Below are 9,093 nucleotides of genomic sequence, written 5' to 3'. Positions count from 1 at the left end.
TGTAATAAACACATGAAAAAATGCACAGTATTATTACTTATGAGACAAATTACGGATTAAAATCTCAATGAGATAGCACCACAAACAGATTAGAGTTGCTAAAATTAATTTTTAAAACTCCTACCATGCTTTTTGTTGTCAAGGATGTGGACTACCTTGAACTCTCATATACCGCTGGTGGAAATATAAGCGGTACAGCCACATTGGAAAATACTTGGTAGCTATTGCACTTATAAAGTTAGACATACACATACTATCACTCTATGGTACTAACCCAAAATAAGTAGAATTTATGTGTACAAAGATGTGTACATCAAAGTTCCTAACACCTTTATTTCCAGTAGTCCAAAACTGGAAACAGGATGTCTATCATCAGATGAATAAATGAACTGTGGTATATTTATACCAAATAAAAAAATGGGTGCCACAAACTATTGACAAATATGAATGCATCTCAAAATTGTTATTCTAATTGAAAGAAGTCAGAAAAAATATATATATGAGTAGAAAGAAGCTTTTGAGGGTGATAAATGTTTGCTATCTTGATTGTGGTGATTTTATATAGTATACACATACATACCAACACAACTGTACAATTTTCTATAGTTCTAATATAGTTTATCAAAACTTACCAAGTGGAATGCGTACTGAAGGATGTAGCTGGACCCTCCTCCAAATCCCAGCATTCTCTTCGGGCCTGCACCAAGATGGCGGCGCCCACGTTGCAGTCCTTTATCTCAGGCAGGTAGTTCGGTGCCCCAGGCCCTTCAGGAGTCTTTCCCTTGCGGCTGCGTGAGGCCCACTCTGGTGCCCAGGGGTGGCTGGCGGTGTAGGAGGCTCGGGGTCTGTTTTAGAAGTTCCTCCCCTAGAGGAGGGCAAAGCTAGAGCTCCCTGCGCTCTTCCACCATGGAAGGCGGGCCACCCGAGCAGCCGGAAGCTAGGCGCGCGCCAGGCGCCGACTGCGGAGCGCGTGGGAAGCAACGAGCGCCCCGCATCGAAGGCTCCAAGCCCGTCTGCTCCTCACCGGCAGCTCTTCGCTGACGGGCGGACCTGCAGCAGCTTCCCAGAGCGGCTCAGCTCAGCCCTGGGGCGGCCCCGAGCAACTGGGTGTGGGGGCGGGGTGCGGAGGCTGACGCTTGCGCAAGAGCGTCCGGGTCCGGATGCGGGGCGAGAACCGCGAGACCAGGAGCTTGGACGAGGTTTTACACCAGGTGCTGTAGGCCTAAGACCTCTGCTACCTGTTCGAGCCCAGCTGGGTGCATCTGGTCAGCTGGGCAATATCATGTCCTGGTACGACTTCATCAACAAGTTGACTGGAGAAGACGGGTCTGGAATCACTGTTCCCCTAATTACAAGTACACCCGGATCCAAACTGGGAAGTCTGCTGGCAGTGCTCTTTGGCTGAACAGTTAAGACACCTCGTTTTGAATTGTATCAGTTCTTGGTCAGGAAGCAAGATGATTGCGTAGGAAGGTAAAAGCTCCTCACTTTTGTGCCCCTTGCACAGATTGACCACATAGTGCAGCTTCGGGTTAAAGAGCCAGGAAATTGGCGTCCTCAGAAACGACTTGCTGCGAAAGTAGCAAAGCTTGTTCATGGGCAAGAGGGGCTGGGTTCTGCTAAAAAATGTACACAAGCCCTTTGTTATAGTAGCACAAATGCACTGGAGGTCACGTCTGATCAAGAGTTGTTTAAAGAAACTTCATTTTCCGGATTAGTTCTTAACCTTGGGACAAGTGTCTTGGATACATGCTGCAAAGCAAATGCCATTCCAGGTGGTCCCCGAGGGTATTGGATTGCAGAAGGTGGAGTCGGTATTAATCACAGACAAGTAACAAATCCTGAGAGTGTTTTAGTTGTTGGACCACATGTTCTTAAGAATGGACTTTTCATTCTTAATGATGGAAAAGGGATCTTTACACCATAAATGGCTTCAGCTCTGATGAAAATTCCTGTGGTTCAAACAGCCATCATTCATTCTCGAGATGTAAGAAAGAACTTATGCCTCTGCTTATGCAAATCAAGACAACAGAGACTGGAGTATACTCTCGGCTTCACACTGTAAGTAATTTCATTATCTATGTAGGCTGGTTAATAAGTTGTTTATGTGATGATGGAGTATTTTATTTCCTGATCTGTAAACATCGACTACCATAGAAAACCATAATTTCCTGGGTTAATCTTTTTTCTTTTAAGTTATACTTCATGAAAATATTAAATGCTGTGTTTCCTCTCCTACCCTTCTTGCTCTATTTTTTGGAGTTGAGGAGAAGCAATGAAAAAGAGGTAGTTTAAGGGATTGTGGATACTTTTTATCAGGTTTGTATCTCACTGGTCTTAGGAGTGTTTTATTGTTGTTCTAAAATCAGCAGTGCCTCTAGTGTCCACTTTAGGAATGCAAAATCTAGTATTTGGAAACATACATTTCTGATTTTTTCATTATTTAGGAAGTAAGTATAGTTCTTAAAAAGAAGAAAAGTATCGGATGAAACCATAGTTGTCATTAGAAATTACAGTAGAAATCATTTCTTTTCAGAGAAAAGAACAAAAATCAGTACTTGACTTTTCAGAAGTTTGTAATTCAGTTTTGCAGTCCCTAGCCTGTTTCAGTATAGTTAAATTTATTCATCGCCTTAAAAAATGGAAAGTATCCAGTGGAAATTACTGAACTACAAAATCCATCTGATGAAATTAACAGCAACTTGGACACAAGTTAAAGATTCCAAGAATTTGAAGGCAAAATGATATGTTATTCAAACGGAATAATAAAAGAAAAAAAAAACAAACAAAAAGACAGTAGTCTCAGTTTCGGTTATTCATCGCCTTAAAAAATGGAAAGTATCCAGTGGAAATTACTGAACTACAAAATCCATCTGATGAAATTAACAGCAACTTGGACACAAGTTAAAGATTCCAAGAATTTGAAGGCAAAATGATATGTTATTCAAACGGAATAATATAAAGAAAAAAAAAAACAAACAAAAAGACAGTAGTCTCAGTTTCGGCGCAGTATCAAGCTAGTTAATGTATATGTAATTGGAGTTTCAAAAGGAGAGGGAAAAACAAACAATTCAGGGATCAGAGGAAAACAAAATTTACTTGTTTCAGTTGTTAAGTATTACAAAGAGAGAACTTTAGTATCAAAGTTAGTAAGTCTAAGTAGTAAGTGTAATAAGTATTAGAACTAATGTATTGCCTGCCTAGAGTGCTTTACCACCACACCTAATTCATCTTCATATGCATCTCCAGTGTAACTACCCCCAATGGTTTTCTGACCTGCACTTCTCTCATAGACATTAATGCCTAGTCATTCCTTTGCATTGCTTAATTTTACAGTATTATACTTGTATCATTGCACACTTAACAATTTAGTAAAAGTTTTATTTACATGTTTGTCTCTGCCACTATAAAACTAACTGGGACAATGTCTTATTTAAGTTTATTTATCTAGTATCTAGTACTATGAGCACATGGTCACTCTTCAGTGATTATTCATCAAGTAAAAGAAAGAATATAAGAAGATTCAAAATGGTAAAACACAAAGAAGGAAAATATCTAGAACTTATTACTATAAACCCTAAATGGGTATGAGAAATTACTCTGTAAAGGAAAAACAGGGCAAATTATTATGTACATTTTATAAATTTTTCCTGTGTTCCCTTAAAATTGATTTAGGGTATCATGGAAAACAGTCCACATCTTGAGCTGGTAGAGAGCATGGCTTGAGCATCAGAACAAATGAGTTGCTTAGTGTTTGTGTCTAAACACGTCTTTCATTGCAGTTTATCTTCCTTTTCTTGTCTGTTAAGAAGTTAAATTGGTTAGCATTGGTCTTTCATCTGTTCTAGTAACTTTAATCTATTTTGGGGTTAAACTGTTTTGTCTTCTTATTTTAAAATAATTTAAAAGCAATTGTCTCTAGCATGCAATGGGAGAGCTGCCTCACACGGGTGTCTGGCTGACCTGCAGAGGATGTAGTAGGTCTCCTTAGAGGCGTCTCCATCTAGGACAGGGACGTCTCATGAATGTGAAGTGATCTTCTGAGAGTTTCATTTTGAGGGAGAGGGACATGGTTTAAATGCCCTTTTTTGTTTTTTAGGGAATTTCCATATCACATGCTTATAAAAGTTTCATTACAAAATGTGAGACTGGGATTTTCTGGGTAGCATCCCATCTCTTGCTTCCTGTTTTAGGTAAATCACTACCTCATACTTGGACCATAGATGAGTATCATGCATGACTCATACAGTTAAAAAAAGAGGGGGCATAAAATGGCCTATTGGTAGGGATGCTAAGTATCAGGTGGAGTGGACTACATGTCGTTTAATGTTCTTCCATTTCTAGGACTGTATGATGCTTAGGAGTCAGTAATCTCAATGAAACAATGGACAATGCCATTAAATAATAATGCTGATGCAACGATAATTTTTAGAGAGTACTACTATCTAACACGTAGTGGCTAGAATTTTTTAAATTCTTTTAAACTCTAGCAAAATGTATGCTTATAACACATTTGTTTTCCCTCAGCATCATGCTTGTGGCATATATGTTTACTCTCCAGAGTTTCTGTGGAGACGTGGCACTATGGTTTATTTTTGCTTCGTCTCTGTACTTATGTTTTCTCTCAGTAATTTTAGTTCTCCCAGTGAAAAAATTTATTCATGTTCTTCAAAAGTATAATCCTTGGACTTGGAGCAGTTGTCTCCTTTCTTGCCGTTATCTATCTAAGGACACTAAATACATGTCACCTTTCTTATTACGTGGACATTGCACGGGAGGATATAATTTATTAAATATTAAATATCTTCAGGTATTTCTTCACGTTGTATTGCTTAGAATCGTAAAATCTAAAAGCTGGAATGATTTATCGAATGTTCTCATTTTATGTATTAGGGAACTGAGAGGGAGAGAATTGAAATAACTCATGCTAGATCTTAACGCCAGTTTGCAGCAGCCCCAGGAGTAGCTCATTCCCTCTTCATGTCTCTTTTGCCATCTCAGATGAGTTTGGTTTTTCCTCGTAGCCTTTTGGATCAGAGAAGACACTGTCTCTGTTCCCCCATTCACAGAATTGTTTGGATGAATAGGAAACTTTCTTGGCCATGGGTGAACTCAGGCTTCTCTCTTTGTCGCTGAGAAATCTGCCTTTGCAAACTGTGAATCACTGTGCAGCAGCTGCTTCCACAAAGAACACCTGGCTGGGATGTCTGTGCTTTGGTACCTTCTCCCCTCCTCCTACAGTTGTAGTTAAAGTAACAGGTTTTGACTTTTAAAGGTCACCCGTGGTTCTATACAGTAGCATCTTCCTCTTGGAGAGAAGTCCCTTTTTGGATTGCCTGTGTTTTAACAACATGTAAACACCTATTTTTATGCTCTCTTTTGTCAAGTTGTGGCTAGAATTTAAAACATTACTTACTCTTTCCTATAGTAAGCCCATCACTGTGGGGAAGACATACACAATTCACTTTTATCTCCCATTGGAGGTATACACAGTAGCCAACCGGCAACTGTTACAATCTCACAACTGTGAGTTTCCAAACAACCTTACTATGACATATGTTGTTTTGCTGTTGGACACTGTGCGTTATCATCATCATAATTCTTGTGAAAGAAAAATGCATTAAGTGTAATACGGCCCGAGTAGAATACAAAGTTTCTGCCTCCTGGGAACTTGTGTTTTAATGAATGCTGTTGTTTAACAGAAAACCTATTATGCCACAAGGTGTTCCAACTTTGCTGTGAAATAGGTTGATGAAAATGTTATTTTTTATAATAACTTGAGGAAAATAGAACAAGCAGAGGGACTGAGCAAGTTTCATTGAAAAGTAGAGTGTGTCTCAGTCAGAGTTCAGTGTATGGGTTCCTTTCATGTTTCCTTAAGGCAGAGATTAATAAAACGTTATAATTTCTCTAAATGATATTGACAAATATAACAATTTCTTTTTTTTATCATTTATTGCTCTAAATCGATCCATACTCATCATTACTTTTACTAGCACAATGGTGGATACTCAGTAAAGCAATTCATATGTACAGTTAGAGGTTTTTGAAGCAAGGTCGGGGTTTGAATATGTTATTATATGCCTAAAGATACTGCTTAAAGATTGAATGGGTTCTCAAGTTCTGTCCTGCCAATTGGCCTCTCTTCCAATGAAATCGTCAAGGGAACTTTATAAAAGGAACAAGAGTGAGTGAGAATCAACATGTATTTTATTGTCAACTAGGCAGGTACCAAATTCTAGTGAGCAGCTCGAGGCACATGCTTTTAGGTTGGAGGCCTGCATGGGCCACTATTTCCCTTAAGGTTTAATCTCAATTTTGAAAAAGTATAGTCCTCTGGTTGCCTGCACCATCTTGGAACCTGAAGGAATTGCCGGTATACTTAAGTGTTCAAATGGAGAAAAACATAGCCAAAAATATCTTTCTTAGCTTGGTGGACTTGGGTCAGCTTATCTCTCCATTTTCTTTGGGAGCGGAGAGGAAAGAGAACACGGTTTTCTGTATTAAGGCCTTCTTGGGCCTTCTCATCACATAAAGGTAGACAGTACGTAGGTCATGTCTTTGTAGGAGGCCAGTAAATTCAGATGGTTTCTACACTTGGGTATATATGCCCTCAAATAATATTCCACATTCTGAAAAATGAGCTTAATGTTTTCTCCATTTTAAGAAAATACAGGAAAGGAATGTCAAGTGGCAGAAGCTGACGGAGAGATATTTTTCTAGAGTAGAGAGCCTCCCCTTTCCTTCTGCAGAACCAGACTCTGACCACTGTATTAGACTGATGTTCGAAAGAAATACTTTGTTATTACTTCCTTAGAATCATGGTGGTATAGTCAAGTCTTAAATTTTGTGTAGTGTACTTTCCTTATTAATGGGAAGTAGCTTCTGGGGATTTCTAAAATTGCATGCATACTTGAATGTTTCCAACAGTTTCTTTCCACATCTTTCCTTTGCGATTTACTTTCATTTCTTTCAATTCTCTATAACTTCTCCACATCACTAACAAATATCTGGAAGAAGTCAAAATAGAAGTGTTCAAGTCAATACTGCTAACTCTCATGAAAAATACAACTCTCTTCTATTTTACTAATAGAAGAGCCTCTCAGATCTTTACACATATATTGTTTTATCTCAGTTTATACACAAGTCTAACAGTCAAGATTATACAAGATCTCAGGCTGTAGGCATTAGGAGGCGCAAAGAAGAGGGGGAGACATACAGGATACTCACTGAGAATAGCAATGAATAGCTTACTAGCCAGAAGATAACCCTATGGAAAGCATATATAGGTACCCTAGAAATCATGGGGTTCAAGTCAGCTCCTATTGGAGTAAACCAACCTGAGGAGCAGTTGACTCCAGATTATCAGAGAGTTTGATACGCTCAATATTGTCTTTAAAAAAATCTGTAAAATATGAAATACAAATAAGTAATTATTTAATTTTACCTCTGTCTTAGAAATCACCTGAATGTAGAACCATATACCAATATTATAAATAAAAATTATTAGTATATTGCAACAAGTGTTTATTTCATGATACAAGGTTTAGTTATTTGTAACAAGTATGACTAACTCTTTATTCATCATCCTAGGTATATGAGAAATTGTGTATGAGAATAGAAAAAGGGGCTTCAGAAGAAGAATAATGAAAATAGGGGCCTAAAGTCTAACAAGCCTGTGTTCAAATCCTGACTTTGTTACTAAACTCTCATGCATTTCGGTTGCTTTACCTACTATCATCTTTGCAGGCATTTAATGCTTATTCCCATCATTTAGAGTTACTTTGATCATTAAGTGATAATTACTAGAGGCTATTTGGGCTGCCCACTGAGTAATCTCGAGTAGGGGAATAATGGATATAGCTTTTTCAGTTTATCTCTAACTCAGTAATACAGGCCTTCAGAAGTAAGCACTTAGAACCAGTCTCCTAAAAATAAACTTACTTATTAGAGTGGTGTGAATAAATGTGGGACATTGAGAAACGAACTGTTCTTCCTCTAGCGCCCTCTACTGTTGAACCTATAGCAGGCAGCATAATCTCATGGTGCTGGCACTGTCCACAATAGAGGTGGCTGAGGATAGGTGCAAACTGGGTGATTTCTCTTTGATAAGTGGCTTGAAAAATGCTTTTTTCCCAAATTCAGTCACTTATCTCAGGAAAGAGGATGCACCACAAGCCATCATCCAAGCAGACAGTATGTGCACCAGGGCAGTCCTACATCATGACTAAGATCCAGTTCTCTTAGCTCTTTTCCACTAAGTGTGTAGGCTATACTTCGAAACAAACCACGGTTGTTCCATCACAAATAATGTCTCTGAGGAAGGGTCATTGAAAACCAAAGCATTTTCTCCATTCAGCTGCTTTACTTTGCTTAATGCAACAATATTAGAAACACCAGGAATTAAAACATTACTGCTATTAGTTGATTTTTAACAGTGCAGGGTTGTCAGTGTTCATTTCGTCTGTTTGTTTTTGTAACTCAGAGTTCTTGCCTTCTATAAACACTTTGTACTTGTTCTTGCTTTTTTTCATATATGTTAAAGTGTTAAAATAACAGATACTTTTCCAAATTTGCCAAAGTTCAGTTATAAATATTAGATCATTTCTGTTTGACTATTAATTAATACTGTCCTGGTTTCTTGCTGCATCATCAAGATGGGCTACAGAATTTATTGTGAGTACAATTGGACCCATTACATAATTTTGCTTTTTGTCTTAAAGGCCCAGTTTTAAAAATAGAATCAGAGAATTTCAGTCCCATATTAATGTATTGTTTTAAATCCTGGATGTGTTTACAGAATAGTTAACACTCACAAATAACTGTGTCAATAACTTTTGGTCAAACACTGCTGTCAAAGTGACAGTTTTTCATTTGCAAAGTTAAGATGTCCCATTCTTAAACAAACACCTTTATCTCAATAGTGGGACAATGAGAACTGATAAATTCAATCATGCGGTATCCTGGTTGCTGAATATCGAAGTCAAAAAGCTAATTAAGTCATCTGAGGACACGTGTGTGGAAGCAAGGGGAAAACAGTCTCTAGGATAAGCACATAGCAAATTGCAGAAAACTTCCAGCTTCAGAGAAGTG

The 9,093-nt window shown here is 38.2% G+C and overlaps 1 pseudogene; it reads left to right on the top strand.

Moving 5' to 3' along the window:
- The first annotated feature begins 640 nt into the window (after nt 1–640).
- On the top strand, nt 641–1,927 carry LOC112406129 (tyrosine--tRNA ligase, mitochondrial pseudogene; annotated as a pseudogene).
- The last annotated feature ends 7,166 nt before the right edge of the window (nt 1,928–9,093 follow it).

Source organism: Neophocaena asiaeorientalis, unplaced genomic scaffold, assembly GCF_003031525.2.
Source record: "Neophocaena asiaeorientalis asiaeorientalis breed wild unplaced genomic scaffold, Neophocaena_asiaeorientalis_V1.1 scaffold124, whole genome shotgun sequence".
Lineage (NCBI taxonomy): Eukaryota > Metazoa > Chordata > Mammalia > Artiodactyla > Phocoenidae > Neophocaena > Neophocaena asiaeorientalis.
The sequence above is the reverse complement of the archived record's forward strand: the minus strand, read 5'-3'. Positions and strand labels throughout refer to the sequence as shown.